We start from the raw sequence: 22,273 nt of genomic DNA, 5'->3' as shown, positions 1-22,273 counted from the left end.
GGTTTTGTTTCCCCTCACACACATGCCGAAACCCGGGATTGAACCAGGGACCTTTAGATCTTCAGTCTAACGCTCTCCCAACTGAGCTATTTCGGCTTGCTTTCTAACATTCTTTGTTTCACTTGTACATTCTTTACTACATTTACTTAAGAAAATGTAAATTACAGACAATATCCGATTACTCATCTAAAATCACTTATCAATTTGATTAAAATACGAGGTTTTGTTTCCCCTCACACACATGCCGAAACCCGAGATTGAACCAGGGACCTTTAGATCTTCAGTCTAACGCTCTCCCAACTGAGCTATTTCGGCTTGCTTTCTAACATTCTTTGTTTCACTTGTACATTCTTTACTACATTTACTTAAGAAAATGTAAATTACAGACAATATCCGATTACTCATCTAAAATCACTCATCAATTTGATTAAAATACGAGGTTTTGTTTCCCCTCACACACATGCCGAAACCCGAGATTGAACCAGGGACCTTTAGATCTTCAGTCTAACGCTCTCCCAACTGAGCTATTTCGGCTTGCTTTCTAACATTCTTTGTTTCACTTGTACATTCTTTACTACATTTACTTAAGAAAATGTAAATTACAGACAATATCCGATTACTCATCTAAAATCACTCATCAATTTGATTAAAATACGAGGTTTTGTTTCCCCTCACACACATGCCGAAACCCGAGATTGAACCAGGGACCTTTAGATCTTCAGTCTAACGCTCTCCCAACTGAGCTATTTCGGCTTGCTTTCTAACATTCTTTGTTTCACTTGTACATTCTTTACTACATTTACTTAAGAAAATGTAAATTACAGACAATATCCGATTACTCATCTAAAATCACTCATCAATTTGATTAAAATACGAGGTTTTGTTTCCCCTCACACACATGCCGAAACCCGAGATTGAACCAGGGACCTTTAGATCTTCAGTCTAACGCTCTCCCAACTGAGCTATTTCGGCTTGCTTTCTAACATTCTTTGTTTCACTTGTACATTCTTTACTACATTTACTTAAGAAAATGTAAATTACAGACAATATCCGATTACTCATCTAAAATCACTCATCAATTTGATTAAAATACGAGGTTTTGTTTCCCCTCACACACATGCCGAAACCCGAGATTGAACCAGGGACCTTTAGATCTTCAGTCTAACGCTCTCCCAACTGAGCTATTTCGGCTTGCTTTCTAACATTCTTTGTTTCACTTGTACATTCTTTACTACATTTACTTAAGAAAATGTAAATTACAGACAATATCCGATTACTCATCTAAAATCACTCATCAATTTGATTAAAATACGAGGTTTTGTTTCCCCTCACACACATGCCGAAACCCGAGATTGAACCAGGGACCTTTAGATCTTCAGTCTAACGCTCTCCCAACTGAGCTATTTCGGCTTGCTTTCTAACATTCTTTGTTTCACTTGTACATTCTTTACTACATTTACTTAAGAAAATGTAAATTACAGACAATATCCGATTACTCATCTAAAATCACTCATCAATTTGATTAAAATACGAGGTTTTGTTTCCCCTCACACACATGCCGAAACCCGAGATTGAACCAGGGACCTTTAGATCTTCAGTCTAACGCTCTCCCAACTGAGCTATTTCGGCTTGCTTTCTAACATTCTTTGTTTCACTTGTACATTCTTTACTACATTTACTTAAGAAAATGTAAATTACAGACAATATCCGATTATTCATCTAAAATCACTCATCAATTTGATTAAAATACGAGGTTTTGTTTCCCCTCACACACATGCCGAAACCCGGGATTGAACCAGGGACCTTTAGATCTTCAGTCTAACGCTCTCCCAACTGAGCTATTTCGGCTTGCTTTCTAAGATTCTTTGTTTCACTTGTACATTCTTTACTACATTTACTTAAGAAAATGTAAATTACAGACAATATCCGATTATTCATCTAAAATCACTCATCAATTTGATTAAAATACGAGGTTTTGTTTCCCCTCACACACATGCCGAAACCCGGGATTGAACCAGGGACCTTTAGATCTTCAGTCTAACGCTCTCCCAACTGAGCTATTTCGGCTTGCTTTCTAAGATTCTTTGTTTCACTTGTACATTCTTTACTACATTTACTTAAGAAAATGTAAATTACAGACAATATCCGATTATTCATCTAAAATCACTCATCAATTTGATTAAAATACAAGGTTTTGTTTCCCCTCACACACATGCCGAAACCCGGGATTGAACCAGGGACCTTTAGATCTTCAGTCTAACGCTCTCCCAACTGAGCTATTTCGGCTTGCTTTCTAAGATTCTTTGTTTCACTTGTACATTCTTTACTACATTTACTTAAGAAAATGTAAATTACAGACAATATCCGATTATTCATCTAAAATCACTCATCAATTTGATTAAAATACAAGGTTTTGTTTCCCCTCACACACATGCCGAAACCCGGGATTGAACCAGGGACCTTTAGATCTTCAGTCTAACGCTCTCCCAACTGAGCTATTTCGGCTTGCTTTCTAACATTCTTTGTTTCACTTGTACATTCTTTACTACATTTACTTAAGAAAATGTAAATTACAGACAATATCCGATTATTCATCTAAAATCACTCATCAATTTGATTAAAATAAAAGGTTTTGTTTCCCCTCACACACATGCCGAAACCCGGGATTGAACCAGGGACCTTTAGATCTTCAGTCTAACGCTCTCCCAACTCAGCTATTTCGGCTTGCTTTCTAACATTCTTTGTTTCACTTGTACATTCTTTACTACATTTACTTAAGAAAATGTAAATTACAGACAATATCCGATTATTCATCTAAAATCACTCATCAATTTGATTAAAATACAAGGTTTTGTTTCCCCTCACACACATGCCGAAACCCGGGATTGAACCAGGGACCTTTAGATCTTCAGTCTAACGCTCTCCCAACTCAGCTATTTCGGCTTGCTTTCTAACATTCTTTGTTTCACTTGTACATTCTTTACTACATTTACTTAAGAAAATGTAAATTACAGACAATATCCGATTATTCATCTAAAATCACTCATCAATTTGATTAAAATACGAGGTTTTGTTTCCCCTCACACACATGCCGAAACCCGGGATTGAACCAGGGACCTTTAGATCTTCAGTCTAACGCTCTCCCAACTGAGCTATTTCGGCTTGCTTTCTAAGATTCTTTGTTTCACTTGTACATTCTTTACTACATTTACTTAAGAAAATGTAAATTACAGACAATATCCGATTATTCATCTAAAATCACTCATCAATTTGATTAAAATACGAGGTTTTGTTTCCCCTCACACACATGCCGAAACCCGGGATTGAACCAGGGACCTTTAGATCTTCAGTCTAACGCTCTCCCAACTGAGTTATTTCGGCTTGCTTTCTAAGATTCTTTGTTTCACTTGTACATTCTTTACTACATTTACTTAAGAAAATGTAAATTACAGACAATATCCGATTATTCATCTAAAATCACTCATCAATTTGATTAAAATACGAGGTTTTGTTTCCCCTCACACACATGCCGAAACCCGGGATTGAACCAGGGACCTTTAGATCTTCAGTCTAACGCTCTCCCAACTGAGCTATGTCGGCTTGCTTTCTAAGATTCTTTGTTTCACTTGTACATTCTTTACTACATTTACTTAAGAAAATGTAAATTACAGACAATATCCGATTATTCATCTAAAATCACTCATCAATTTGATTAAAATACGAGGTTTTGTTTCCCCTCACACACATGCCGAAACCCGGGATTGAACCAGGGACCTTTAGATCTTCAGTCTAACGCTCTCCCAACTGAGCTATGTCGGCTTGCTTTCTAAGATTCTTTGTTTCACTTGTACATTCTTTACTACATTTACTTAAGAAAATGTAAATTACAGACAATATCCGATTATTCATCTAAAATCACTCATCAATTTGATTAAAATACGAGGTTTTGTTTCCCCTCACACACATGCCGAAACCCGGGATTGAACCAGGGACCTTTAGATCTTCACTCTAACGCTCTCCCAACTGAGCTATTTCGGCTTGCTTTCTAAGATTCTTTGTTTCACTTGTACATTCTTTACTACATTTACTTAAGAAAATGTAAATTACAGACAATATCCGATTATTCATCTAAAATCACTCATCAATTTGATTAAAATACGAGGTTTTGTTTCCCCTCACACACATGCCGAAACCCGGGATTGAACCAGGGACCTTTAGATCTTCAGTCTAACGCTCTCCCAACTGAGCTATTTCGGCTTGCTTTCTAACATTCTTTGTTTCACTTGTACATTCTTTACTACATTTACTTAAGAAAATGTAAATTACAGACAATATCCGATTATTCATCTAAAATCACTCATCAATTTGATTAAAATACGAGGTTTTGTTTCCCCTCACACACATGCCGAAACCCGGGATTGAACCAGGGACCTTTAGATCTTCAGTCTAACGCTCTCCCAACTTAGCTATTTCGGCTACCTTTCTAAGATTCTTTGTTTCACTTGTACATTCTTTACTACATTTACTTAAGAAAATGTAAATTACAGACAATATCCGATTATTCATCTAAAATCACTCATCAATTTGATTAAAATACGAGGTTTTGTTTCCCCTCACACACATGCCGAAACCCGGGATTGAACCAGGGACCTTTAGATCTTCAGTCTAACGCTCTCCCAACTGAGCTATTTCGGCTTGCTTTCTAAGATTCTTTGTTTCACTTGTACATTCTTTACTACATTTACTTAAGAAAATGTAAATTACAGACAATATCCGATTATTCATCTAAAATCACTCATCAATTTGATTAAAATACGAGGTTTTTTTTCCCCTCACACACATGCCGAAAGCCGGGATTGAACCAGGGACCTTTAGATCTTCAGTCTAACGCTCTCCCAACTGAGCTATTTCGGCTTGCTTTCTAACATTCTTTGTTTCACTTGTACATTCTTTACTACATTTACTTAAGAAAATATAAATTACAGACAATATCTATTTATTCATCTAAAATCACTCATCAATTAGATTAAAAAACGAGGTTTTGTTTCCCCTCACACACATGCCGAAACCCGGGATTGAACCAGGGACCTTTAGATCTTCAGTCGAACGCTCTCCCAACTGAGCTATTTCGGCTTGCTTTCTGAGATTCTTTGTTTCACTTGTACATTCTTTACTACATTTACTTAAGAAAATGTAAATTACAGACAATATCCGATTATTCATCTAAAATCACTCATCAATTTGATTAAAAAAAGAGGTTTCGTTTCCCCTCACACACATGCCGAAACCCGGGATTGAACCAGGGACCTTTAGATCTTCAGTCTAACGCTCTCCCAACTGAGCTATTTCGGCTTGCTTTCTAAGATTATTTGTTTCACTTGTACATTCTTTACTACATTTACTTAAGAAAATGTAAATTACAGACAATATCCGATTATTCATCTAAAATCACTCATCAATTTGATTAAAATACGATGTTTTGTTTCCCCTCACACACATGCCGAAACCCGGGATTGAACCAGGGACCTTTAGATCTTCAGTCTTACGCTCTCCCAACTGAGCTATTTCGGCTTGCTTTCTAGGATTCTTTGTTTCACTTGTACATTCTTTACTACATTTACTTAAGAAAATGTAAATTACAGACAATATCCGATTATTCATCTAAAATCAATCATCAATTTGATTAAAATACGAGGTTTCGTTTCCCCTCACACACATGCCGAAACCCGGGATTGAACCAGGGACCTTTAGATCTTCAGTCTAACGCTCTCCCAACTGAGCTATTTCGGCTTGCTTTCTAACATTCTTTGTTTCACTTGTACATTCTTTACTACATTTACTTAAGAAAATGTAAATTACAGACAATATCCGATTATTCATCTAAAATCAATCATCAATTTGATTAAAATACGAGGTTTCGTTTCCCCTCACACACATGCCGAAACCCGGGATTGAACCAGGGACCTTTAGATCTTCAGTCTAACGCTCTCCCAACTGAGCTATTTCGGCTTGCTTTCTAACATTCTTTGTTTCACTTGTACATTCTTTACTACATTTACTTAAGAAAATGTAAATTACAGACAATATCCGATTATTCATCTAAAATCACTCATCAATTTGATTAAAATACGAGGTTTCGTTTCCCCTCACACACATGCCGAAACCCGGGATTGAACCAGGGACCTTAAGATCTTCAGTCTAACGCTCTCCCAACTGAGCTATTTCGGCTTGCTTTCTAAGATTATTTGTTTCACTTGTACATTCTTTACTACATTTACTTAAGAAAATGTAAATTACAGACAATATCCGATTATTCATCTAAAATCACTCATCAATTTGATTAAAAAAAGAGGTTTCGTTTCCCCTCACACACATGCCGAAACACGGGATTGAACCAGGGACCTTTAGATCTTCAGTCTAACGCTCTCCCAACTGAGCTATTTCGGCTTGCTTTCTAACATTCTTTGTTTCACTTGTACATTCTTTACTACATTTACTTAAGAAAATGTAAATTACAGACAATATCCGATTATTCATCTAAAATCACTCATCAATTTGATTAAAAAAAGAGGTTTCGTTTCCCCTCACACACATGCCGAAACCCGGGATTGAACCAGGGACCTTTAGATCTTCAGTCTAACGCTCTCCCAACTGAGCTATTTCGGCTTGCTTTCTAACATTCTTTGTTTCACTTGTACATTCTTTACTACATTTACTTAAGAAAATGTAAATTACAGACAATATCCGATTATTCATCTAAAATCACTCATCAATTTGATTAAAATACGAGGATCTGTTTCCCCTCACACACATGCCGAAACCCGGGATTGAACCAGGGATCTTTAGATCTTCAGTCTAACGCTCTCCCAACTGAACTATTTCGGCTTGCTTTCTAAGATTCTTTGTTTCACTTGTACATTCTTTACTACATTTACTTAAGAAAATGTAAATTACAGACAATATCCGATTATTCATCTAAAATCACTCATCAATTTGATTAAAATACGAGGATCTGTTTCCCCTCACACACATGCCGAAACCCGGGATTGAACCAGGGATCTTTAGATCTTCAGTCTAACGCTCTCCCAACTGAACTATTTCGGCTTGCTTTATAAGATTCTTTGTTTCACTTGTACATTCTTTACTACATTTACTTAAGAAAATGTAAATTACAGACAATATCCGATTATTCATCTAAAATCACTCATCAATTTGATTAAAAAAAGAGGTTTCGTTTCCCCTCACACACATGCCGAAACCCGGGATTGAACCAGGGACCTTTAGATCTTCAGTCTAACGCTCTCGAAACTGAACTATTTCGGCTTGCTTTATAAGATTCTTTGTTTCACTTGTACATTCTTTACTACATTTACTTAAGAAAATGTAAATTACAGACAATATCCGATTATTCATCTAAAATCACTCATCAATTTGATTAAAAAATAGAGGTTTCGTTTCCCCTCACACACATGCCGAAACCCGGGATTGAACCAGGGACCTTTAGATCTTCAGTCTAACGCTCTCCCAACTGAGCTATTTCGGCTTGCTTTCTAACATTCTTTGTTTCACTTGTACATTCTTTACTACATTTACTTAAGAAAATGTAAATTACAGACAATATCCGATTATTCATCTAAAATCACTCATCAATTTGATTAAAATACGAGGATCTGTTTCCCCTCACACACATGCCGAAACCCGGGATTGAACCAGGGATCTTTAGATCTTCAGTCTAACGCTCTCGAAACTGAACTATTTCGGCTTGCTTTATAAGATTCTTTGTTTCACTTGTACATTCTTTACTACATTTACTTAAGAAAATGTAAATTACAGACAATATCCGATTATTCATCTAAAATCACTCATCAATTTGATTAAAAAAAGAGGTTTCGTTTCCCCTCACACACATGCCGAAACCCGGGATTGAACCAGGGACCTTTAGATCTTCAGTCTAACGCTCTCCCAACTGAGCTATTTCGGCTTGCTTTCTAACATTCTTTGTTTCACTTGTACATTCTTTACTACATTTACTTAAGAAAATGTAAATTACAGACAATATCCGATTATTCATCTAAAATCACTCATCAATTTGATTAAAATACGAGGATCTGTTTCCCCTCACACACATGCCGAAACCCGGGATTGAACCAGGGATCTTTAGATCTTCAGTCTAACGCTCTCGAAACTGAACTATTTCGGCTTGCTTTATAAGATTCTTTGTTTCACTTGTACATTCTTTACTACATTTACTTAAGAAAATGTAAATTACAGACAATATCCGATTATTCATCTAAAATCACTCATCAATTTGATTAAAAAAAGAGGTTTCGTTTCCCCTCACACACATGCCGAAACCCGGGATTGAACCAGGGACCTTTAGATCTTCAGTCTAACGCTCTCCCAACTGAGCTATTTCGGCTTGCTTTCTAACATTCTTTGTTTCACTTGTACATTCTTTACTACATTTACTTAAGAAAATGTAAATTACAGACAATATCCGATTATTCATCTAAAATCACTCATCAATTTGATTAAAATACGAGGATCTGTTTCCCCTCACACACATGCCGAAACCCGGGATTGAACCAGGGATCTTTAGATCTTCAGTCTAACGCTCTCCCAACTGAACTATTTCGGCTTGCTTTCTAACATTCTTTGTTTCACTTGTACATTCTTTACTACATTTACTTAAGAAAATGTAAATTACAGACAATATCCGATTATTCATCTAAAATCACTCATCAATTTGATTAAAATACGAGGATCTGTTTCCCCTCACACACATGCCGAAACCCGGGATTGAACCAGGGATCTTTAGATCTTCAGTCTAACGCTCTCGAAACTGAACTATTTCGGCTTGCTTTATAAGATTCTTTGTTTCACTTGTACATTCTTTACTACATTTACTTAAGAAAATGTAAATTACAGACAATATCCGATTATTCATCTAAAATCACTCATCAATTTGATTAAAAAAAGAGGTTTCGTTTCCCCTCACACACATGCCGAAACCCGGGATTGAACCAGGGACCTTTAGATCTTCAGTCTAACGCTCTCCCAACTGAGCTATTTCGGCTTGCTTTCTAACATTCTTTGTTTCACTTGTACATTCTTTACTACATTTACTTAAGAAAATGTAAATTACAGACAATATCCGATTATTCATCTAAAATCACTCATCAATTTGATTAAAATACGAGGATCTGTTTCCCCTCACACACATGCCGAAACCCGGGATTGAACCAGGGATCTTTAGATCTTCAGTCTAACGCTCTCCCAACTGAACTATTTCGGCTTGCTTTCTAACATTCTTTGTTTCACTTGTACATTCTTTACTACATTTACTTAAGAAAATGTAAATTACAGACAATATCCGATTATTCATCTAAAATCACTCATCAATTTGATTAAAATACGAGGATCTGTTTCCCCTCACACACATGCCGAAACCCGGGATTGAACCAGGGATCTTTAGATCTTCAGTCTAACGCTCTCGAAACTGAACTATTTCGGCTTGCTTTATAAGATTCTTTGTTTCACTTGTACATTCTTTACTACATTTACTTAAGAAAATGTAAATTACAGACAATATCTGATTATTCATCTAAAATCACTCATCAATTTGATTAAAATACGAGGATCTGTTTCCCCTCACACACATGCCGAAACCCGGGATTGAACCAGGGATCTTTAGATCTTCAGTCTAACGCTCTCGAAACTGAACTATTTCGGCTTGCTTTATAAGATTCTTTGTTTCACTTGTACATTCTTTACTACATTTACTTAAGAAAATGTAAATTACAGACAATATCTGATTATTCATCTAAAATCACTCATCAATTTGATTAAAATACGAGGATCTGTTTCCCCTCACACACATGCCGAAACCCGGGATTGAACCAGGGATCTTTAGATCTTCAGTCTAACGCTCTCGAAACTGAACTATTTCGGCTTGCTTTATAAGATTCTTTGTTTCACTTGTACATTCTTTACTACATTTACTTAAGAAAATGTAAATTACAGACAATATCTGATTATTCATCTAAAATCACTCATCAATTTGATTAAAATACGAGGATCTGTTTCCCCTCACACACATGCCGAAACCCGGGATTGAACCAGGGATCTTTAGATCTTCAGTCTAACGCTCTCCCAACTGAACTATTTCGGCTTGCTTTCTAACATTCTTTGTTTCACTTGTACATTCTTTACTACATTTACTTAAGAAAATGTAAATTACAGACAATATCCGATTATTCATCTAAAATCACTCATCAATTTGATTAAAATACGAGGATCTGTTTCCCCTCACACACATGCCGAAACCCGGGATTGAACCAGGGATCTTTAGATCTTCAGTCTAACGCTCTCGAAACTGAACTATTTCGGCTTGCTTTATAAGATTCTTTGTGTCACTTGTACATTCTTTACTACATTTACTTAAGAAAATGTAAATTACAGACAATATCCGATTATTCATCTAAAATCACTCATCAATTGGATTAAAAAAAGAGGTTTCGTTTCCCCTCACACACATGCCGAAACCCGGGATTGAACCAGGGACCTTTAGATCTTCAGTCTAACGCTCTCCCAACTGAGCTATTTCGGCTTGCTTTATAAGATTCTTTGTTTCACTTGTACATTCTTTACTACATTTACTTAAGAAAATGTAAATTACAGACAATATCCGATTATTCATCTAAAATCACTCATCAATTGGATTAAAAAAAGAGGTTTCGTTTCCCCTCACACACATGCCGAAACCCGGGATTGAACCAGGGACCTTTAGATCTTCAGTCTAACGCTCTCCCAACTGAGCTATTTCGGCTTGCTTTATAAGATTCTTTGTTTCACTTGTACATTCTTTACTACATTTACTTAAGAAAATGTAAATTACAGACAATATCCGATTATTCATCTAAAATCACTCATCAATTTGATTAAAATACGAGGATCTGTTTCCCCTCACACACATGCCGAAACCCGGGATTGAACCAGGGATCTTTAGATCTTCAGTCTAACGCTCTCGAAACTGAACTATTTCGGCTTGCTTTCTAAGTTTCTTTGTTTCACTTGTACATTCTTTACTACATTTACTTAAGAAAATGTAAATTACAGACAATATCCGATTATTCATCTAAAATCACTCATCAATTTGATTAAAAAAAGAGGTTTCGTTTCCCCTCACACACATGCCGAAACCCGGGATTGAACCAGGGATCTTTAGATCTTCAGTCTAACGCTCTCCCAACTGAGCTATTTCGGCTTGCTTTCTAAGATTCTTTGTTTCACTTGTACATTCTTTACTACATTTACTTAAGAAAATGTAAATTACAGACAATATCCGATTATTCATCTAAAATCACTCATCAATTGGATTAAAAAAAGAGGTTTCGTTTCCCCTCACACACATGCCGAAACCCGGGATTGAACCAGGGACCTTTAGATCTTCAGTCTAACGCTCTCCCAACTGAGCTATTTCGGCTTGCTTTATAAGATTCTTTGTTTCACTTGTACATTCTTTACTACATTTACTTAAGAAAATGTAAATTACAGACAATATCCGATTATTCATCTAAAATCACTCATCAATTTGATTAAAATACGAGGATCTGTTTCCCCTCACACACATGCCGAAACCCGGGATTGAACCAGGGATCTTTAGATCTTCAGTCTAACGCTCTCGAAACTGAACTATTTCGGCTTGCTTTCTAAGTTTCTTTGTTTCACTTGTACATTCTTTACTACATTTACTTAAGAAAATGTAAATTACAGACAATATCCGATTATTCATCTAAAATCACTCATCAATTTGATTAAAATACGAGGATCTGTTTCCCCTCACACACATGCCGAAACCCGGGATTGAACCAGGGATCTTTAGATCTTCAGTCTAACGCTCTCGAAACTGAACTATTTCGGCTTGCTTTCTAAGTTTCTTTGTTTCACTTGTACATTCTTTACTACATTTACTTAAGAAAATGTAAATTACAGACAATATCCGATTATTCATCTAAAATCACTCATCAATTTGATTAAAAAAAGAGGTTTCGTTTCCCCTCACACACATGCCGAAACCCGGGATTGAACCAGGGATCTTTAGATCTTCAGTCTAACGCTCTCCGAACTGAGCTATTTCGGCTTGCTTTATAAGATTCTTTGTTTCACTTGTACATTCTTTACTACATTTACTTAAGAAAATGTAAATTACAGACAATATCCGATAATTCATCTAAAATCACTCATCAATTGGATTAAAAAAAGAGGTTTCGTTTCCCCTCACACACATGCCGAAACCCGGGATTGAACCAGGGACCTTTAGATCTTCAGTCTAACGCTCTCCCAACTGAGCTATTTCGGCTTGCTTTATAAGATTCTTTGTTTCACTTGTACATTCTTTACTACATTTACTTAAGAAAATGTAAATTACAGACAATATCCGATTATTCATCTAAAATCACTCATCAATTTGATTAAAATACGAGGATCTGTTTCCCCTCACACACATGCCGAAACCCGGGATTGAACCAGGGACCTTTAGATCTTCAGTCTAACGCTCTCCCAACTGAGCTATTTCGGCTTGCTTTCTAACATTCTTTGTTTCACTTGTACATTCTTTACTACATTTACTTAAGAAAATGTAAATTACAGACAATATCCGATTATTCATCTAAAATCACTCATCAATTTGATTAAAATACGAGGATCTGTTTCCCCTCACACACATGCCGAAACCCGGGATTGAACCAGGGATCTTTAGATCTTCAGTCTAACGCTCTCGAAACTGAACTATTTCGGCTTGCTTTCTAACATTCTTTGTTTCACTTGTACATTCTTTACTACATTTACTTAAGAAAATGTAAATTACAGACAATATCTGATTATTCATCTAAAATCACTCATCAATTTGATTAAAATACGAGGTTTTGTTTCCCCTCACACACATGCCGAAACCCGGGATTGAACCAGGGACCTTTAGATCTTCAGTCTAACGCTCTCGAAACTGAACTATTTCGGCTTGCTTTCTAACATTCTTTGTTTCACTTGTACATTCTTTACTACATTTACTTAAGAAAATGTAAATTACAGACAATATCCGATTATTCATCTAAAATCACTCATCAATTTGATTAAAAAACGAGGATCTGTTTCCCCTCACACACATGCCGAAACCCGGGATTGAACCAGGGACCTTTAGATCTTAATTCTAACGCTCTCCAAACTGAACTATTTCGGCTTGCTTTCTAAGTTTCTTTGTTTCACTTGTACATTCTTTACTACATTTACTTAAGAAAATGTAAATTACAGACAATATCCGATTATTCATCTAAAATCACTCATCAATTTGATTAAAAAACGAGGATCTGTTTCCCCTCACACACATGCCGAAACCCGGGATTGAACCAGGGACCTTTAGATCTTAATTCTAACGCTCTCCAAACTGAACTATTTCGGCTTGCTTTCTAAGTTTCTTTGTTTCACTTGTACATTCTTTACTACATTTACTTAAGAAAATGTAAATTACAGACAATATCCGATTATTCATCTAAAATCACTCATCAATTTGATTAAAAAACGAGGATCTGTTTCCCCTCACACACATGCCGAAACCCGGGATTGAACCAGGGACCTTTAGATCTTAATTCTAACGCTCTCCAAACTGAACTATTTCGGCTTGCTTTCTAAGTTTCTTTGTTTCACTTGTACATTCTTTACTACATTTACTTAAGAAAATGTAAATTACAGACAATATCCGATTATTCATCTAAAATCACTCATCAATTTGATTAAAATACGAGGTTTCGTTTCCCCTCACACACATGCCGAAACCCGGGATTGAACCAGGGGCCTTTAGATCTTCAGTCTAACGCTCTCCCAACTGAGCTATTTCGGCTTGCTTTCTAAGATTCTTTGTTTCACTTGTACATTCTTTACTACATTTACTTAAGAAAATTTAAATTACAGACAATATCCGATTATTCATCTAAAATCACTCATCAATTTGATTAAAAAACGAGGATCTGTTTCCCCTCACACACATGCCGAAAGCCGGGATTGAACCAGGGATCTTTAGATCTTCAGTCTAACGCTCTCCAAACTGAACTATTTCGGCTTGCTTTCTAAGTTTCTTTGTTTCACTTGTACATTCTTTACTACATTTACTTAAGAAAATGTAAATTACAGACAATATCCGATTATTCATCTAAAATCACTCATCAATTTGATTAAAATACGAGGATCTGTTTCCCCTCACACACATGCCGAAACCCGGGATTGAACCAGGGGCCTTTAGATCTTCAGTCTAACGCTCTCCCAACTGAGCTATTTCGGCTTGCTTTCTAAGATTCTTTGTTTCACTTGTACATTCTTTACTACATTTACTTAAGAAAATGTAAATTACAGACAATATCCGATTATTCATCTAAAATCACTCATCAATTTGATTAAAATACGAGGATCTGTTTCCCCTCACACACATGCCGAAACCCGGGATTGAACCAGGGGCCTTTAGATCTTCAGTCTAACGCTCTCCCAACTGAGCTATTTCGGCTTGCTTTCTAAGATTCTTTGTTTCACTTGTACATTCTTTACTACATTTACTTAAGAAAATGTAAATTACAGACAATATCCGATTATTCATCTAAAATCACTCATCAATTTGATTAAAATACGAGGATCTGTTTCCCCTCACACACATGCCGAAACCCGGGATTGAACCAGGGACCTTTAGATCTTCAGTCTAACGCTCTCCCAACTGAGCTATTTCGGCTTGCTTTATAAGATTCTTTGTGTCACTTGTACATTCTTTACTACATTTACTTAAGAAAATGTAAATTACAGACAATATCCGATTATTCATCAAAAATCACTCATCAATTTGATTAAAATACGAGGATCTGTTTCCCCTCACACACATGCCGAAACCCGGGATTGAACCAGGGACCTTTAGATCTTCAGTCTAACGCTCTCCCAACTGAGCTATTTCGGCTTTCTTTCTAAGATTCTTTGTTTCACTTGTACATTCTTTACTACATTTACTTAAGAAAATGTAAATTACAGACAATATCCGATTATTCATCTAAAATCACTCATCAATTTGATTAAAATACGAGGTTTTGTTTCCCCTCACACACATGCCGAAACCCGGGATTGAACCAGGGGCATTTAGATCTTCAGTCTAACGCTCTCCCAACTGAGCTATTTCGGCTTGCTTTCTACCATTCTTTGTTTCACTTGTACATTCTTTACTACATTTACTTAAGAAAATGTAAATTACAGACAATATCCGATTATTCATCTAAAATCACTCATCAATTTGATTAAAAAACGAGGATCTGTTTCCCCTCACACACATGCCGAAACCCGGGATTGAACCAGGGGCCTTTAGATCTTCAGTCTAACGGTCTCCCAACTGAGCTATTTCGGCTTGCTTTCTAAGATTCTTTGTTTCACTTGTACATTCTTTACTACATTTACTTAAGAAAATGTAAATTACAGACAATATCCGATTATTCATCTAAAATCACTCATCAATTTGATTAAAAAACGAGGATCTGTTTCCCCTCACACACATGCCGAAACCCGGGATTGAACCAGGGGCCTTTAGATCTTCAGTCTAACGGTCTCCCAACTGAGCTATTTCGGCTTGCTTTCTAACATTCTTTGTTTCACTTGTACATTCTTTACTACATTTACTTAAGAAAATTTAAATTACAGACAATATCCGATTATTCATCTAAAATCACTCATCAATTTGATTAAAAAACGAGGATCTGTTTCCCCTCACACACATGCCGAAAGCCGGGATTGAACCAGGGATCTTTAGATCTTCAGTCTAACGCTCTCCAAACTGAACTATTTCGGCTTGCTTTCTAAGTTTCTTTGTTTCACTTGTACATTCTTTACTACATTTACTTAAGAAAATGTAAATTACAGACAATATCCGATTATTCATCTAAAATCACTCATCAATTTGATTAAAATGCTAGGTTGCGTTTCCCCTCACACACATGTCGAAACGCGGGATTGAACCAGGGACCTTTAGATCTTCAGTCTAACGCTCTCCCAACTGAGCTATTTCGGCTTGCTTTCTAAGATTCTTTGTTTCACTTGTACATTCTTTACTACATTTACTTAAGAAAATGTAAATTACAGACAATATCCGATTATTCATCTAAAATCACTCATCAATTTGATTAAAATACGAGGATCTGTTTCCCCTCACACACATGCCGAAACCCGGGATTGAACCAGGGATCTTTAGATCTTCAGTCTAACGCTCTCCAAACTGAACTATTTCGGCTTGCTTTCTAAGTTTCTTTGTTTCACTTGTACATTCTTTACTACATTTACTTAAGAAAATGTAAATTACAGACAATATCCGATTATTCATCTAAAATCACTCATCAATTTGATTAAAATACGAGGTTTTGTTTCCCCTCACACACATGCCAAAACCCGGGATTGAACCAGGGACCTTTAGATCTTCAGTCTAACGCTCTCCCAACTGAGCTATTTCGGCTTGCTTTATAAGATTCTTTGTTTCACTTGTACATTCTTTACTACATTTACTTAAGAAAATGTAAATTACAGACAATATCCGATTATTCATCTAAAATCACTCATCAATTTGATTAAAATACGAGGATCTTTTTCCCCTCACACACATGCCGAAACCCGGGATTGAACCAGGGGCCTTTAGATCTTCAGTCTAACGCTGTCCCAACTGAGCTATTTCGGCTTGCTTTCTAAGTTTCTTTGTTTCACTTGTACATTCTTTACTACATTTACTTAAGAAAATGTAAATTACAGACAATATCCGATTATTCATCTAAAACCACTCATCAATTTGATTAAAATACGAGGATCTGTTTCCCCTCACACACATGCCGAAACCCGGGATTGAACCAGGGGCCTTTAGATCTTCAGTCTAACGCTCTCCCAACTGAGCTATTTCGGCTTGCTTTATAAGATTCTTTGTTTCACTTGTACATTCTTTACTACATTTACTTAAGAAAATGTAAATTACAGACAATATCCGATTATTCATCTAAAATCACTCATCAATTTGATTAAAATACGAGGATCAGTTTCCCCTCACACACATGCCGAAACCCGGGATTGAACCAGGGGCCTTTAGATCTTCAGTCTAACGCTCTCCCAACTGAGCTATTTCGGCTTGCTTTCTAAGATTCTTTGTTTCACTTGTACATTCTTTACTACATTTACTTAAGAAAATGTAAATTACAGACAATATCCGATTATTCATCTAAAATCACTCATCAATTTGATTAAAATACGAGGATCTGTTTCCCCTCACACACATGCCGAAACCCGGGATTGAACCAGGGACCTTTAGATCTTCAGTCTAACGCTCTCCCAACTGAGCTATTTCGGCTTGCTTTATAAGATTCTTTGTGTCACTTGTACATTCTTTACTACATTTACTTAAGAAAATGTAAATTACAGACAATATCCGATTATTCATCAAAAATCACTCATCAATTTGATTAAAATACGAGGATCTGTTTCCCCTCACACACATGCCGAAACCCGGGATTGAACCAGGGACCTTTAGATCTTCAGTCTAACGCTCTCCCAACTGAGCTATTTCGGCTTTCTTTATAAGATTCTTTGTTTCACTTGTACATTCTTTACTACATTTACTTAAGAAAATGTAAATTACAGACAATATCCGATTATTCATCTAAAATCACTCATCAATTTGATTAAAATACGAGGTTTTGTTTCCCCTCACACACATGCCGAAACCCGGGATTGAACCAGGGGCATTTAGATCTTCAGTCTAACGCTCTCCCAACTGAGCTATTTCGGCTTGCTTTCTAAGATTCTTTGTTTCACTTGTACATTCTTTACTACATTTACTTAAGAAAATGTAAATTACAGACAATATCCGATTATTCATCTAAAATCACTCATCAATTTGATTAAAATACGAGGTTTCGTTTCCCCTCACACACATGCCGAAAGCAGGGATTGAACCAGGGACCTTTAGATCTTCAGTCTAACGCTCTCCCAACTGAGCTATTTCGGCTTGCTTTCTAAGATTCTTTGTTTCACTTGTACATTCTTTACTACATTTACTTAAGAAAATGTAAATTACAGACAATATCCGATTATTCATCTAAAATCACTCATCAATTTGATTAAAATACGAGGTTTCGTTTCCCCTCACACACATGTCGAAACCCGGGATTGAACCAGGGACTTTTAGATCTTCAGTCTAACGCGCTCCCAACTGAGCTATTTCGGCTTGCTTTCTAAGATTCTTTGTTTCACTTGTACATTCTTTACTACATTTACTTAAGAAAATGTAAATTACAGACAATATCCGATTATTCATCTAAAATCACTCATCAATTTGATTAAAATACGAGGTTTCGTTTCCCCTCACACACATGCCGAAACCCGGGATTTAACCAGGGACCTTTAGATCTTCAGTCTAACGCTCTTCCAACTGAGCTATTTCGGCCTGCTTTCTAAGATTCTTTGTTTCACTTGTACATTCTTTACTACATTTACTTAATAAAATGTAAATTACAGACAATATCCGATTATTCATCTAAAATCACTCATCAATTTGATTAAAATACTAGGTTTCGTTTCCCCTCACACACATGCCGAAGCCCGTGATTGAACCAGGGACTTTTAGATCTTCAGTCTAACGCTCTCCCAACTGAGCTATTTCGGCTTGCTTTCTAACATTCTTTGTTTCACTTGTACATTCTTTACTACATTTACTTAATAAAATGTAAATTACAGACAATATCCGATTATTCATCTAAAATCACTCATCAATTTGATTAAAAAACGAGGATTTTTTCCCCTCACACACATGTCGAAACCCGGGATTGAACCAGGGACCTTTAGATCTTCAGTCTAACGCTCTCCCAACTGAGCTATTTCGGCTTGCTTTCTAAGATTCTTTGTTTCACTTGTACATTCTTTACTACATTTACTTAAGAAAATGTAAATTACAGACAATATCCGATTATTCATCTAAAATCACTCATCAATTTGATTAAAATACTAGGTTTCGTTTCCCCTCACACACATGCCGAAGCCCGTGATTGAACCAGGGACTTTTAGATCTTCAGTCTAACGCTCTCCCAACTGAGCTATTTCGGCTTGCTTTCTAACATTCTTTGTTTCACTTGTACATTCTTTACTACATTTACTTAAGAAAATGTAAATTACAGACAATATCCGATTATTCATCTAAAATCACTCATCAATTTGATTAAAAAACGAGGATTTTTTCCCCTCACACACATGTCGAAACCCGGGATTGAACCAGGGACCTTTAGATCTTCAGTCTAACGCTCTCCCAACTGAGCTATTTCGGCTTGCTTTCTAACATTCTTTGTTTCACTTGTACATTCTTTACTACATTTACTTAAGAAAATGTAAATTACAGACAATATCCGATTATTCATCTAAAATCACTCATCAATTTGATTAAAATACGAGGTTTTGTTTCCCCTCACACACATGCCGAAACCCGGGATTGAACCAGGGACCTTTAGATCTTCAGTCTAACGCTCTCCCAACTGAGCTATTTCGGCTTGCTTTCTAACATTCTTTGTTTCACTTGTACATTCTTTACTACATTTACTTAAGAAAATGTAAATTACAGACAATATCCGATTATTCATCTAAAATCACTCATCAATTTGATTAAAATACGAGGTTTTGTTTCCCCTCACACACATGCCGAAACCCGGGATTGAACCAGGGACCTTTAGATCTTCAGTCTAACGCTCTCCCAACTGAGCTATTTCGGCTTGCTTTCTAACATTCTTTGTTTCACTTGTACATTCTTTACTACATTTACTTAAGAAAATGTAAATTACAGACAATATCCGATTATTCATCTAAAATCACTCATCAATTTGATTAAAATACGAGGTTTTGTTTCCCCTCACACACATGCCGAAACCCGGGATTGAACCAGGGACCTTTAGATCTTCAGTCTAACGCTCTCCCAACTGCGCTATTTCGGCTTGCTTTCTAAGATTCTTTGTTTCACTTGTACATTCTTTACTACATTTACTTAAGAAAATGTAAATTACAGACAATATCCGATTATTCATCTAAAATCACTCATCAATTTGATTAAAATACGAGGTTTTGTTTCCCCTCACACACATGCCGAAACCCGGGATTGAACCAGGGACCTTTAGATCTTCAGTCTAACGCTCTCCCAACTGAGCTATTTCGGCTTGCTTTCTAACATTCTTTGTTTCACTTGTACATTCTTTACTACATTTACTTAAGAAAATATAAATTACAGACAATATCCGATTATTCATCTAAAATCACTCATCAATTAGATGAAAATACGAGGTTTTGTTTCCCCTCACACACATGCCGAAACCCGGGATTGAACCAGGGACCTTTAGATCTTCAGTCTAACGCTCTCCCAACTGAGCTATTTCGGCTTGCTTTCTAACGTTCTTTGTTTCACTTGTACATTCTTTACTACATTTACTTAAGAAAATATAAATTACAGACAATATCTGATTATTCATCTAAAATCACTCATCAATTTGATTAAAATACGAGGTTTTGTTTCCCCTCACACACATGCCGAAACCCGGGATTGAACCAGGGACCTTTAGATCTTCAGTCTAACGCTCTCCCAACTGAGCTATGTCGGCTTGCTTTCTAACATTCTTTGTTTTACTTGTACATTCTTTACTACATTTACTTAATAAAATGTAAATTACAGACAATATCCGATTATTCATCTAAAATCACTCATCAATTTGATTAAAATACGAGGTTTCGTTTCCCCTCACACACATGCCGAAACCCGGGATTGAACCAGGGACCTTTAGATCTTCAGTCTAACGCTCTCCCAACTTAGCTATTTCGGCTACCTTTCTAAGATTCTTTGTTTCACTTGTACACTCTTTACTACATTTACTTAAGAAAATGTAAATTACAGACAATATCCGATTATTCATCTAAAATCACTCATCAATTTGATTAAAATACGAGGATTTTTTCCCTCACACACATGCCGAAACCCGGGATTGAACCAGGGACCTTTAGATCTTCAGTCTAACGCTCTCCCAACTGAGCTATTTCGGCTTGCTTTCTAAGATTCTTTGTTTCACTTGTACATTCTTTACTACATTTACTTAAGAAAATGTAAATTACAGACAATATCCGATTATTCATCTAAAATCACTCATCAATTTGATTAAAATACGAGGTTTTGTTTCCCCTCACACACATGCCGAAACCCGGGATTGAACCAGGGACCTTTAGATCTTCAGTCTAACGCTCTCCCAACTGAGCTATTTCGGCTTGCTTTCTAAGATTCTTTGTTTCACTTGTACATTCTTTACTACATTTACTTAAGAAAATGTAAATTACAGACAATATCCGATTATTCATCTAAAATCACTCATCAATTTGATTAAAAAACGAGGATCTGTTTCCCCTCACACACATGCCGAAACCCGGGATTGAACCAGGGACCTTTAGATCTTCAGTCTAACGCTCTCCCAACTGAGCTATTTCGGCTTGCTTTCTAAGATTCTTTGTTTCACTTGTACATTCTTTACTACATTTACTTAAGAAAATGTAAATTACAGACAATATCCGATTATTCATCTAAAATCACTCATCAATTTGATTAAAATACGAGGTTTTGTTTCCCCTCACACACATGCCGAAACCCGGGATTGAACCAGGGACCTTTAGATCTTCAGTCTAACGCTCTCCCAACTGAGCTATTTCGGCTTGCTTTCTAAGATTCTTTGTTTCACTTGTACATTCTTTACTACATTTACTTAAGAAAATGTAAATTACAGACAATATCCGATTATTCATCTAAAATCACTCATCAATTTGATTAAAAAACGAGGATCTGTTTCCCCTCACACACATGCCGAAACCCGGGATTGAACCAGGGACCTTTAGATCTTCAGTCTAACGCTCTCCCAACTGAGCTATTTCGGCTTGCTTTCTAAGATTCTTTGTTTCACTTGTACATTCTTTACTACATTTACTTAAGAAAATGTAAATTACAGACAATATCCGATTATTCATCTAAAATCACTCATCAATTTGATTAAAATACGAGGTTTTGTTTCCCCTCACACACATGCCGAAACCCGGGATTGAACCAGGGACCTTTAGATCTTCAGTCTAACGCTCTCCCAACTTAGCTATTTCGGCTTGCTTTCTAAGATTCTTTGTTTCACTTGTACATTCTTTACTACATTTACTTAAGAAAATG

At 36.3% G+C, this 22,273-nt stretch overlaps 102 non-coding genes across 102 annotated transcripts; all 102 read right to left on the bottom strand.

Annotated features, from left to right (window-relative positions):
* Positions 1-23: 23 nt before the first annotated feature.
* Trnaf-gaa (transfer RNA phenylalanine (anticodon GAA)) lies at positions 24-96 on the bottom strand. Its single transcript has one exon. It is a non-coding gene; the product is annotated as a tRNA-Phe (tRNA).
* Positions 97-242: 146 nt separating this feature from the next.
* On the bottom strand, positions 243-315 carry Trnaf-gaa (transfer RNA phenylalanine (anticodon GAA)). Its single transcript has one exon. It is a non-coding gene; the product is annotated as a tRNA-Phe (tRNA).
* A 146-nt stretch (positions 316-461) lies between these two features.
* On the bottom strand, positions 462-534 carry Trnaf-gaa (transfer RNA phenylalanine (anticodon GAA)). Its single transcript has one exon. It is a non-coding gene; the product is annotated as a tRNA-Phe (tRNA).
* A 146-nt stretch (positions 535-680) lies between these two features.
* Positions 681-753, bottom strand: Trnaf-gaa (transfer RNA phenylalanine (anticodon GAA)). Its single transcript has one exon. It is a non-coding gene; the product is annotated as a tRNA-Phe (tRNA).
* A 146-nt stretch (positions 754-899) lies between these two features.
* On the bottom strand, positions 900-972 carry Trnaf-gaa (transfer RNA phenylalanine (anticodon GAA)). The gene has a single exon. It is a non-coding gene; the product is annotated as a tRNA-Phe (tRNA).
* A 146-nt stretch (positions 973-1,118) lies between these two features.
* Trnaf-gaa (transfer RNA phenylalanine (anticodon GAA)) lies at positions 1,119-1,191 on the bottom strand. The gene has a single exon. It is a non-coding gene; the product is annotated as a tRNA-Phe (tRNA).
* Positions 1,192-1,337: 146 nt separating this feature from the next.
* Positions 1,338-1,410, bottom strand: Trnaf-gaa (transfer RNA phenylalanine (anticodon GAA)). Its single transcript has one exon. It is a non-coding gene; the product is annotated as a tRNA-Phe (tRNA).
* Positions 1,411-1,556: 146 nt separating this feature from the next.
* On the bottom strand, positions 1,557-1,629 carry Trnaf-gaa (transfer RNA phenylalanine (anticodon GAA)). Its single transcript has one exon. It is a non-coding gene; the product is annotated as a tRNA-Phe (tRNA).
* A 146-nt stretch (positions 1,630-1,775) lies between these two features.
* On the bottom strand, positions 1,776-1,848 carry Trnaf-gaa (transfer RNA phenylalanine (anticodon GAA)). Its single transcript has one exon. It is a non-coding gene; the product is annotated as a tRNA-Phe (tRNA).
* A 146-nt stretch (positions 1,849-1,994) lies between these two features.
* On the bottom strand, positions 1,995-2,067 carry Trnaf-gaa (transfer RNA phenylalanine (anticodon GAA)). The gene has a single exon. It is a non-coding gene; the product is annotated as a tRNA-Phe (tRNA).
* A 146-nt stretch (positions 2,068-2,213) lies between these two features.
* Positions 2,214-2,286, bottom strand: Trnaf-gaa (transfer RNA phenylalanine (anticodon GAA)). Its single transcript has one exon. It is a non-coding gene; the product is annotated as a tRNA-Phe (tRNA).
* Positions 2,287-2,432: 146 nt separating this feature from the next.
* Positions 2,433-2,505, bottom strand: Trnaf-gaa (transfer RNA phenylalanine (anticodon GAA)). Its single transcript has one exon. It is a non-coding gene; the product is annotated as a tRNA-Phe (tRNA).
* Positions 2,506-2,651: 146 nt separating this feature from the next.
* Positions 2,652-2,724, bottom strand: Trnaf-gaa (transfer RNA phenylalanine (anticodon GAA)). Its single transcript has one exon. It is a non-coding gene; the product is annotated as a tRNA-Phe (tRNA).
* A 146-nt stretch (positions 2,725-2,870) lies between these two features.
* Trnaf-gaa (transfer RNA phenylalanine (anticodon GAA)) lies at positions 2,871-2,943 on the bottom strand. The gene has a single exon. It is a non-coding gene; the product is annotated as a tRNA-Phe (tRNA).
* A 146-nt stretch (positions 2,944-3,089) lies between these two features.
* Trnaf-gaa (transfer RNA phenylalanine (anticodon GAA)) lies at positions 3,090-3,162 on the bottom strand. The gene has a single exon. It is a non-coding gene; the product is annotated as a tRNA-Phe (tRNA).
* A 146-nt stretch (positions 3,163-3,308) lies between these two features.
* Positions 3,309-3,381, bottom strand: Trnaf-gaa (transfer RNA phenylalanine (anticodon GAA)). Its single transcript has one exon. It is a non-coding gene; the product is annotated as a tRNA-Phe (tRNA).
* A 146-nt stretch (positions 3,382-3,527) lies between these two features.
* Positions 3,528-3,600, bottom strand: Trnaf-gaa (transfer RNA phenylalanine (anticodon GAA)). Its single transcript has one exon. It is a non-coding gene; the product is annotated as a tRNA-Phe (tRNA).
* A 146-nt stretch (positions 3,601-3,746) lies between these two features.
* Positions 3,747-3,819, bottom strand: Trnaf-gaa (transfer RNA phenylalanine (anticodon GAA)). Its single transcript has one exon. It is a non-coding gene; the product is annotated as a tRNA-Phe (tRNA).
* Positions 3,820-3,965: 146 nt separating this feature from the next.
* Trnaf-gaa (transfer RNA phenylalanine (anticodon GAA)) lies at positions 3,966-4,038 on the bottom strand. Its single transcript has one exon. It is a non-coding gene; the product is annotated as a tRNA-Phe (tRNA).
* A 146-nt stretch (positions 4,039-4,184) lies between these two features.
* Positions 4,185-4,257, bottom strand: Trnaf-gaa (transfer RNA phenylalanine (anticodon GAA)). Its single transcript has one exon. It is a non-coding gene; the product is annotated as a tRNA-Phe (tRNA).
* Positions 4,258-4,403: 146 nt separating this feature from the next.
* Trnaf-gaa (transfer RNA phenylalanine (anticodon GAA)) lies at positions 4,404-4,476 on the bottom strand. Its single transcript has one exon. It is a non-coding gene; the product is annotated as a tRNA-Phe (tRNA).
* Positions 4,477-4,622: 146 nt separating this feature from the next.
* On the bottom strand, positions 4,623-4,695 carry Trnaf-gaa (transfer RNA phenylalanine (anticodon GAA)). The gene has a single exon. It is a non-coding gene; the product is annotated as a tRNA-Phe (tRNA).
* A 146-nt stretch (positions 4,696-4,841) lies between these two features.
* Positions 4,842-4,914, bottom strand: Trnaf-gaa (transfer RNA phenylalanine (anticodon GAA)). The gene has a single exon. It is a non-coding gene; the product is annotated as a tRNA-Phe (tRNA).
* A 146-nt stretch (positions 4,915-5,060) lies between these two features.
* On the bottom strand, positions 5,061-5,133 carry Trnaf-gaa (transfer RNA phenylalanine (anticodon GAA)). Its single transcript has one exon. It is a non-coding gene; the product is annotated as a tRNA-Phe (tRNA).
* Positions 5,134-5,279: 146 nt separating this feature from the next.
* Trnaf-gaa (transfer RNA phenylalanine (anticodon GAA)) lies at positions 5,280-5,352 on the bottom strand. Its single transcript has one exon. It is a non-coding gene; the product is annotated as a tRNA-Phe (tRNA).
* Positions 5,353-5,498: 146 nt separating this feature from the next.
* Trnaf-gaa (transfer RNA phenylalanine (anticodon GAA)) lies at positions 5,499-5,571 on the bottom strand. The gene has a single exon. It is a non-coding gene; the product is annotated as a tRNA-Phe (tRNA).
* Positions 5,572-5,717: 146 nt separating this feature from the next.
* Positions 5,718-5,790, bottom strand: Trnaf-gaa (transfer RNA phenylalanine (anticodon GAA)). The gene has a single exon. It is a non-coding gene; the product is annotated as a tRNA-Phe (tRNA).
* A 146-nt stretch (positions 5,791-5,936) lies between these two features.
* Positions 5,937-6,009, bottom strand: Trnaf-gaa (transfer RNA phenylalanine (anticodon GAA)). The gene has a single exon. It is a non-coding gene; the product is annotated as a tRNA-Phe (tRNA).
* A 146-nt stretch (positions 6,010-6,155) lies between these two features.
* Trnaf-gaa (transfer RNA phenylalanine (anticodon GAA)) lies at positions 6,156-6,228 on the bottom strand. The gene has a single exon. It is a non-coding gene; the product is annotated as a tRNA-Phe (tRNA).
* Positions 6,229-6,374: 146 nt separating this feature from the next.
* On the bottom strand, positions 6,375-6,447 carry Trnaf-gaa (transfer RNA phenylalanine (anticodon GAA)). Its single transcript has one exon. It is a non-coding gene; the product is annotated as a tRNA-Phe (tRNA).
* Positions 6,448-6,593: 146 nt separating this feature from the next.
* On the bottom strand, positions 6,594-6,666 carry Trnaf-gaa (transfer RNA phenylalanine (anticodon GAA)). Its single transcript has one exon. It is a non-coding gene; the product is annotated as a tRNA-Phe (tRNA).
* A 146-nt stretch (positions 6,667-6,812) lies between these two features.
* Positions 6,813-6,885, bottom strand: Trnaf-gaa (transfer RNA phenylalanine (anticodon GAA)). The gene has a single exon. It is a non-coding gene; the product is annotated as a tRNA-Phe (tRNA).
* Positions 6,886-7,031: 146 nt separating this feature from the next.
* Positions 7,032-7,104, bottom strand: Trnaf-gaa (transfer RNA phenylalanine (anticodon GAA)). The gene has a single exon. It is a non-coding gene; the product is annotated as a tRNA-Phe (tRNA).
* A 146-nt stretch (positions 7,105-7,250) lies between these two features.
* Trnaf-gaa (transfer RNA phenylalanine (anticodon GAA)) lies at positions 7,251-7,323 on the bottom strand. The gene has a single exon. It is a non-coding gene; the product is annotated as a tRNA-Phe (tRNA).
* A 147-nt stretch (positions 7,324-7,470) lies between these two features.
* Trnaf-gaa (transfer RNA phenylalanine (anticodon GAA)) lies at positions 7,471-7,543 on the bottom strand. The gene has a single exon. It is a non-coding gene; the product is annotated as a tRNA-Phe (tRNA).
* A 146-nt stretch (positions 7,544-7,689) lies between these two features.
* On the bottom strand, positions 7,690-7,762 carry Trnaf-gaa (transfer RNA phenylalanine (anticodon GAA)). The gene has a single exon. It is a non-coding gene; the product is annotated as a tRNA-Phe (tRNA).
* A 146-nt stretch (positions 7,763-7,908) lies between these two features.
* Trnaf-gaa (transfer RNA phenylalanine (anticodon GAA)) lies at positions 7,909-7,981 on the bottom strand. Its single transcript has one exon. It is a non-coding gene; the product is annotated as a tRNA-Phe (tRNA).
* Positions 7,982-8,127: 146 nt separating this feature from the next.
* On the bottom strand, positions 8,128-8,200 carry Trnaf-gaa (transfer RNA phenylalanine (anticodon GAA)). The gene has a single exon. It is a non-coding gene; the product is annotated as a tRNA-Phe (tRNA).
* A 146-nt stretch (positions 8,201-8,346) lies between these two features.
* On the bottom strand, positions 8,347-8,419 carry Trnaf-gaa (transfer RNA phenylalanine (anticodon GAA)). The gene has a single exon. It is a non-coding gene; the product is annotated as a tRNA-Phe (tRNA).
* A 146-nt stretch (positions 8,420-8,565) lies between these two features.
* Positions 8,566-8,638, bottom strand: Trnaf-gaa (transfer RNA phenylalanine (anticodon GAA)). The gene has a single exon. It is a non-coding gene; the product is annotated as a tRNA-Phe (tRNA).
* Positions 8,639-8,784: 146 nt separating this feature from the next.
* Positions 8,785-8,857, bottom strand: Trnaf-gaa (transfer RNA phenylalanine (anticodon GAA)). Its single transcript has one exon. It is a non-coding gene; the product is annotated as a tRNA-Phe (tRNA).
* Positions 8,858-9,003: 146 nt separating this feature from the next.
* Trnaf-gaa (transfer RNA phenylalanine (anticodon GAA)) lies at positions 9,004-9,076 on the bottom strand. Its single transcript has one exon. It is a non-coding gene; the product is annotated as a tRNA-Phe (tRNA).
* A 146-nt stretch (positions 9,077-9,222) lies between these two features.
* On the bottom strand, positions 9,223-9,295 carry Trnaf-gaa (transfer RNA phenylalanine (anticodon GAA)). Its single transcript has one exon. It is a non-coding gene; the product is annotated as a tRNA-Phe (tRNA).
* Positions 9,296-9,441: 146 nt separating this feature from the next.
* Trnaf-gaa (transfer RNA phenylalanine (anticodon GAA)) lies at positions 9,442-9,514 on the bottom strand. Its single transcript has one exon. It is a non-coding gene; the product is annotated as a tRNA-Phe (tRNA).
* Positions 9,515-9,660: 146 nt separating this feature from the next.
* On the bottom strand, positions 9,661-9,733 carry Trnaf-gaa (transfer RNA phenylalanine (anticodon GAA)). The gene has a single exon. It is a non-coding gene; the product is annotated as a tRNA-Phe (tRNA).
* A 146-nt stretch (positions 9,734-9,879) lies between these two features.
* Trnaf-gaa (transfer RNA phenylalanine (anticodon GAA)) lies at positions 9,880-9,952 on the bottom strand. Its single transcript has one exon. It is a non-coding gene; the product is annotated as a tRNA-Phe (tRNA).
* A 146-nt stretch (positions 9,953-10,098) lies between these two features.
* Positions 10,099-10,171, bottom strand: Trnaf-gaa (transfer RNA phenylalanine (anticodon GAA)). Its single transcript has one exon. It is a non-coding gene; the product is annotated as a tRNA-Phe (tRNA).
* A 146-nt stretch (positions 10,172-10,317) lies between these two features.
* Positions 10,318-10,390, bottom strand: Trnaf-gaa (transfer RNA phenylalanine (anticodon GAA)). Its single transcript has one exon. It is a non-coding gene; the product is annotated as a tRNA-Phe (tRNA).
* Positions 10,391-10,536: 146 nt separating this feature from the next.
* On the bottom strand, positions 10,537-10,609 carry Trnaf-gaa (transfer RNA phenylalanine (anticodon GAA)). The gene has a single exon. It is a non-coding gene; the product is annotated as a tRNA-Phe (tRNA).
* Positions 10,610-10,755: 146 nt separating this feature from the next.
* Positions 10,756-10,828, bottom strand: Trnaf-gaa (transfer RNA phenylalanine (anticodon GAA)). Its single transcript has one exon. It is a non-coding gene; the product is annotated as a tRNA-Phe (tRNA).
* Positions 10,829-10,974: 146 nt separating this feature from the next.
* Positions 10,975-11,047, bottom strand: Trnaf-gaa (transfer RNA phenylalanine (anticodon GAA)). Its single transcript has one exon. It is a non-coding gene; the product is annotated as a tRNA-Phe (tRNA).
* A 146-nt stretch (positions 11,048-11,193) lies between these two features.
* Positions 11,194-11,266, bottom strand: Trnaf-gaa (transfer RNA phenylalanine (anticodon GAA)). Its single transcript has one exon. It is a non-coding gene; the product is annotated as a tRNA-Phe (tRNA).
* A 146-nt stretch (positions 11,267-11,412) lies between these two features.
* On the bottom strand, positions 11,413-11,485 carry Trnaf-gaa (transfer RNA phenylalanine (anticodon GAA)). Its single transcript has one exon. It is a non-coding gene; the product is annotated as a tRNA-Phe (tRNA).
* Positions 11,486-11,631: 146 nt separating this feature from the next.
* Positions 11,632-11,704, bottom strand: Trnaf-gaa (transfer RNA phenylalanine (anticodon GAA)). Its single transcript has one exon. It is a non-coding gene; the product is annotated as a tRNA-Phe (tRNA).
* Positions 11,705-11,850: 146 nt separating this feature from the next.
* On the bottom strand, positions 11,851-11,923 carry Trnaf-gaa (transfer RNA phenylalanine (anticodon GAA)). Its single transcript has one exon. It is a non-coding gene; the product is annotated as a tRNA-Phe (tRNA).
* Positions 11,924-12,069: 146 nt separating this feature from the next.
* Positions 12,070-12,142, bottom strand: Trnaf-gaa (transfer RNA phenylalanine (anticodon GAA)). The gene has a single exon. It is a non-coding gene; the product is annotated as a tRNA-Phe (tRNA).
* Positions 12,143-12,288: 146 nt separating this feature from the next.
* Positions 12,289-12,361, bottom strand: Trnaf-gaa (transfer RNA phenylalanine (anticodon GAA)). The gene has a single exon. It is a non-coding gene; the product is annotated as a tRNA-Phe (tRNA).
* A 146-nt stretch (positions 12,362-12,507) lies between these two features.
* Positions 12,508-12,580, bottom strand: Trnaf-gaa (transfer RNA phenylalanine (anticodon GAA)). Its single transcript has one exon. It is a non-coding gene; the product is annotated as a tRNA-Phe (tRNA).
* A 146-nt stretch (positions 12,581-12,726) lies between these two features.
* Trnaf-gaa (transfer RNA phenylalanine (anticodon GAA)) lies at positions 12,727-12,799 on the bottom strand. Its single transcript has one exon. It is a non-coding gene; the product is annotated as a tRNA-Phe (tRNA).
* Positions 12,800-12,945: 146 nt separating this feature from the next.
* Positions 12,946-13,018, bottom strand: Trnaf-gaa (transfer RNA phenylalanine (anticodon GAA)). The gene has a single exon. It is a non-coding gene; the product is annotated as a tRNA-Phe (tRNA).
* Positions 13,019-13,164: 146 nt separating this feature from the next.
* On the bottom strand, positions 13,165-13,237 carry Trnal-uaa (transfer RNA leucine (anticodon UAA)). Its single transcript has one exon. It is a non-coding gene; the product is annotated as a tRNA-Leu (tRNA).
* Positions 13,238-13,383: 146 nt separating this feature from the next.
* Positions 13,384-13,456, bottom strand: Trnal-uaa (transfer RNA leucine (anticodon UAA)). The gene has a single exon. It is a non-coding gene; the product is annotated as a tRNA-Leu (tRNA).
* A 146-nt stretch (positions 13,457-13,602) lies between these two features.
* On the bottom strand, positions 13,603-13,675 carry Trnal-uaa (transfer RNA leucine (anticodon UAA)). The gene has a single exon. It is a non-coding gene; the product is annotated as a tRNA-Leu (tRNA).
* A 146-nt stretch (positions 13,676-13,821) lies between these two features.
* Positions 13,822-13,894, bottom strand: Trnaf-gaa (transfer RNA phenylalanine (anticodon GAA)). The gene has a single exon. It is a non-coding gene; the product is annotated as a tRNA-Phe (tRNA).
* Positions 13,895-14,040: 146 nt separating this feature from the next.
* Trnaf-gaa (transfer RNA phenylalanine (anticodon GAA)) lies at positions 14,041-14,113 on the bottom strand. The gene has a single exon. It is a non-coding gene; the product is annotated as a tRNA-Phe (tRNA).
* Positions 14,114-14,259: 146 nt separating this feature from the next.
* Positions 14,260-14,332, bottom strand: Trnaf-gaa (transfer RNA phenylalanine (anticodon GAA)). The gene has a single exon. It is a non-coding gene; the product is annotated as a tRNA-Phe (tRNA).
* A 146-nt stretch (positions 14,333-14,478) lies between these two features.
* Positions 14,479-14,551, bottom strand: Trnaf-gaa (transfer RNA phenylalanine (anticodon GAA)). The gene has a single exon. It is a non-coding gene; the product is annotated as a tRNA-Phe (tRNA).
* A 146-nt stretch (positions 14,552-14,697) lies between these two features.
* Positions 14,698-14,770, bottom strand: Trnaf-gaa (transfer RNA phenylalanine (anticodon GAA)). Its single transcript has one exon. It is a non-coding gene; the product is annotated as a tRNA-Phe (tRNA).
* Positions 14,771-14,916: 146 nt separating this feature from the next.
* On the bottom strand, positions 14,917-14,989 carry Trnaf-gaa (transfer RNA phenylalanine (anticodon GAA)). Its single transcript has one exon. It is a non-coding gene; the product is annotated as a tRNA-Phe (tRNA).
* Positions 14,990-15,135: 146 nt separating this feature from the next.
* Trnaf-gaa (transfer RNA phenylalanine (anticodon GAA)) lies at positions 15,136-15,208 on the bottom strand. Its single transcript has one exon. It is a non-coding gene; the product is annotated as a tRNA-Phe (tRNA).
* Positions 15,209-15,354: 146 nt separating this feature from the next.
* Trnaf-gaa (transfer RNA phenylalanine (anticodon GAA)) lies at positions 15,355-15,427 on the bottom strand. Its single transcript has one exon. It is a non-coding gene; the product is annotated as a tRNA-Phe (tRNA).
* A 146-nt stretch (positions 15,428-15,573) lies between these two features.
* On the bottom strand, positions 15,574-15,646 carry Trnaf-gaa (transfer RNA phenylalanine (anticodon GAA)). Its single transcript has one exon. It is a non-coding gene; the product is annotated as a tRNA-Phe (tRNA).
* Positions 15,647-15,792: 146 nt separating this feature from the next.
* Positions 15,793-15,865, bottom strand: Trnaf-gaa (transfer RNA phenylalanine (anticodon GAA)). The gene has a single exon. It is a non-coding gene; the product is annotated as a tRNA-Phe (tRNA).
* Positions 15,866-16,011: 146 nt separating this feature from the next.
* On the bottom strand, positions 16,012-16,084 carry Trnaf-gaa (transfer RNA phenylalanine (anticodon GAA)). The gene has a single exon. It is a non-coding gene; the product is annotated as a tRNA-Phe (tRNA).
* A 146-nt stretch (positions 16,085-16,230) lies between these two features.
* Positions 16,231-16,303, bottom strand: Trnaf-gaa (transfer RNA phenylalanine (anticodon GAA)). The gene has a single exon. It is a non-coding gene; the product is annotated as a tRNA-Phe (tRNA).
* Positions 16,304-16,449: 146 nt separating this feature from the next.
* Trnaf-gaa (transfer RNA phenylalanine (anticodon GAA)) lies at positions 16,450-16,522 on the bottom strand. Its single transcript has one exon. It is a non-coding gene; the product is annotated as a tRNA-Phe (tRNA).
* Positions 16,523-16,668: 146 nt separating this feature from the next.
* On the bottom strand, positions 16,669-16,741 carry Trnaf-gaa (transfer RNA phenylalanine (anticodon GAA)). Its single transcript has one exon. It is a non-coding gene; the product is annotated as a tRNA-Phe (tRNA).
* A 146-nt stretch (positions 16,742-16,887) lies between these two features.
* Trnaf-gaa (transfer RNA phenylalanine (anticodon GAA)) lies at positions 16,888-16,960 on the bottom strand. Its single transcript has one exon. It is a non-coding gene; the product is annotated as a tRNA-Phe (tRNA).
* Positions 16,961-17,106: 146 nt separating this feature from the next.
* Trnaf-gaa (transfer RNA phenylalanine (anticodon GAA)) lies at positions 17,107-17,179 on the bottom strand. The gene has a single exon. It is a non-coding gene; the product is annotated as a tRNA-Phe (tRNA).
* A 146-nt stretch (positions 17,180-17,325) lies between these two features.
* Trnaf-gaa (transfer RNA phenylalanine (anticodon GAA)) lies at positions 17,326-17,398 on the bottom strand. Its single transcript has one exon. It is a non-coding gene; the product is annotated as a tRNA-Phe (tRNA).
* Positions 17,399-17,544: 146 nt separating this feature from the next.
* Positions 17,545-17,617, bottom strand: Trnaf-gaa (transfer RNA phenylalanine (anticodon GAA)). Its single transcript has one exon. It is a non-coding gene; the product is annotated as a tRNA-Phe (tRNA).
* A 146-nt stretch (positions 17,618-17,763) lies between these two features.
* Positions 17,764-17,836, bottom strand: Trnaf-gaa (transfer RNA phenylalanine (anticodon GAA)). Its single transcript has one exon. It is a non-coding gene; the product is annotated as a tRNA-Phe (tRNA).
* Positions 17,837-17,982: 146 nt separating this feature from the next.
* Trnaf-gaa (transfer RNA phenylalanine (anticodon GAA)) lies at positions 17,983-18,055 on the bottom strand. Its single transcript has one exon. It is a non-coding gene; the product is annotated as a tRNA-Phe (tRNA).
* A 146-nt stretch (positions 18,056-18,201) lies between these two features.
* Trnaf-gaa (transfer RNA phenylalanine (anticodon GAA)) lies at positions 18,202-18,274 on the bottom strand. The gene has a single exon. It is a non-coding gene; the product is annotated as a tRNA-Phe (tRNA).
* A 146-nt stretch (positions 18,275-18,420) lies between these two features.
* On the bottom strand, positions 18,421-18,493 carry Trnaf-gaa (transfer RNA phenylalanine (anticodon GAA)). Its single transcript has one exon. It is a non-coding gene; the product is annotated as a tRNA-Phe (tRNA).
* Positions 18,494-18,639: 146 nt separating this feature from the next.
* On the bottom strand, positions 18,640-18,712 carry Trnaf-gaa (transfer RNA phenylalanine (anticodon GAA)). Its single transcript has one exon. It is a non-coding gene; the product is annotated as a tRNA-Phe (tRNA).
* A 145-nt stretch (positions 18,713-18,857) lies between these two features.
* On the bottom strand, positions 18,858-18,930 carry Trnaf-gaa (transfer RNA phenylalanine (anticodon GAA)). Its single transcript has one exon. It is a non-coding gene; the product is annotated as a tRNA-Phe (tRNA).
* A 146-nt stretch (positions 18,931-19,076) lies between these two features.
* On the bottom strand, positions 19,077-19,149 carry Trnaf-gaa (transfer RNA phenylalanine (anticodon GAA)). Its single transcript has one exon. It is a non-coding gene; the product is annotated as a tRNA-Phe (tRNA).
* Positions 19,150-19,294: 145 nt separating this feature from the next.
* Positions 19,295-19,367, bottom strand: Trnaf-gaa (transfer RNA phenylalanine (anticodon GAA)). Its single transcript has one exon. It is a non-coding gene; the product is annotated as a tRNA-Phe (tRNA).
* A 146-nt stretch (positions 19,368-19,513) lies between these two features.
* Positions 19,514-19,586, bottom strand: Trnaf-gaa (transfer RNA phenylalanine (anticodon GAA)). The gene has a single exon. It is a non-coding gene; the product is annotated as a tRNA-Phe (tRNA).
* A 146-nt stretch (positions 19,587-19,732) lies between these two features.
* Trnaf-gaa (transfer RNA phenylalanine (anticodon GAA)) lies at positions 19,733-19,805 on the bottom strand. Its single transcript has one exon. It is a non-coding gene; the product is annotated as a tRNA-Phe (tRNA).
* Positions 19,806-19,951: 146 nt separating this feature from the next.
* On the bottom strand, positions 19,952-20,024 carry Trnaf-gaa (transfer RNA phenylalanine (anticodon GAA)). The gene has a single exon. It is a non-coding gene; the product is annotated as a tRNA-Phe (tRNA).
* Positions 20,025-20,170: 146 nt separating this feature from the next.
* Trnaf-gaa (transfer RNA phenylalanine (anticodon GAA)) lies at positions 20,171-20,243 on the bottom strand. Its single transcript has one exon. It is a non-coding gene; the product is annotated as a tRNA-Phe (tRNA).
* Positions 20,244-20,389: 146 nt separating this feature from the next.
* On the bottom strand, positions 20,390-20,462 carry Trnaf-gaa (transfer RNA phenylalanine (anticodon GAA)). Its single transcript has one exon. It is a non-coding gene; the product is annotated as a tRNA-Phe (tRNA).
* A 146-nt stretch (positions 20,463-20,608) lies between these two features.
* Positions 20,609-20,681, bottom strand: Trnaf-gaa (transfer RNA phenylalanine (anticodon GAA)). The gene has a single exon. It is a non-coding gene; the product is annotated as a tRNA-Phe (tRNA).
* Positions 20,682-20,827: 146 nt separating this feature from the next.
* Positions 20,828-20,900, bottom strand: Trnaf-gaa (transfer RNA phenylalanine (anticodon GAA)). Its single transcript has one exon. It is a non-coding gene; the product is annotated as a tRNA-Phe (tRNA).
* Positions 20,901-21,044: 144 nt separating this feature from the next.
* Trnaf-gaa (transfer RNA phenylalanine (anticodon GAA)) lies at positions 21,045-21,117 on the bottom strand. Its single transcript has one exon. It is a non-coding gene; the product is annotated as a tRNA-Phe (tRNA).
* A 146-nt stretch (positions 21,118-21,263) lies between these two features.
* On the bottom strand, positions 21,264-21,336 carry Trnaf-gaa (transfer RNA phenylalanine (anticodon GAA)). The gene has a single exon. It is a non-coding gene; the product is annotated as a tRNA-Phe (tRNA).
* A 146-nt stretch (positions 21,337-21,482) lies between these two features.
* Positions 21,483-21,555, bottom strand: Trnaf-gaa (transfer RNA phenylalanine (anticodon GAA)). The gene has a single exon. It is a non-coding gene; the product is annotated as a tRNA-Phe (tRNA).
* Positions 21,556-21,701: 146 nt separating this feature from the next.
* Positions 21,702-21,774, bottom strand: Trnaf-gaa (transfer RNA phenylalanine (anticodon GAA)). The gene has a single exon. It is a non-coding gene; the product is annotated as a tRNA-Phe (tRNA).
* Positions 21,775-21,920: 146 nt separating this feature from the next.
* Trnaf-gaa (transfer RNA phenylalanine (anticodon GAA)) lies at positions 21,921-21,993 on the bottom strand. Its single transcript has one exon. It is a non-coding gene; the product is annotated as a tRNA-Phe (tRNA).
* A 146-nt stretch (positions 21,994-22,139) lies between these two features.
* Trnaf-gaa (transfer RNA phenylalanine (anticodon GAA)) lies at positions 22,140-22,212 on the bottom strand. The gene has a single exon. It is a non-coding gene; the product is annotated as a tRNA-Phe (tRNA).
* Between the last annotated feature and the right edge of the window lie 61 nt (positions 22,213-22,273).

The sequence above is a fragment of the Euprymna scolopes genome, chromosome 28 (assembly GCF_053919585.1).
Source record: "Euprymna scolopes isolate OS-2025 chromosome 28, ASM5391958v1, whole genome shotgun sequence".
NCBI lineage: Eukaryota > Metazoa > Mollusca > Cephalopoda > Sepiida > Sepiolidae > Euprymna > Euprymna scolopes.
Note: the sequence above shows the minus strand (reverse complement) of the source record. Positions and strands in the feature narration are given on the sequence as shown.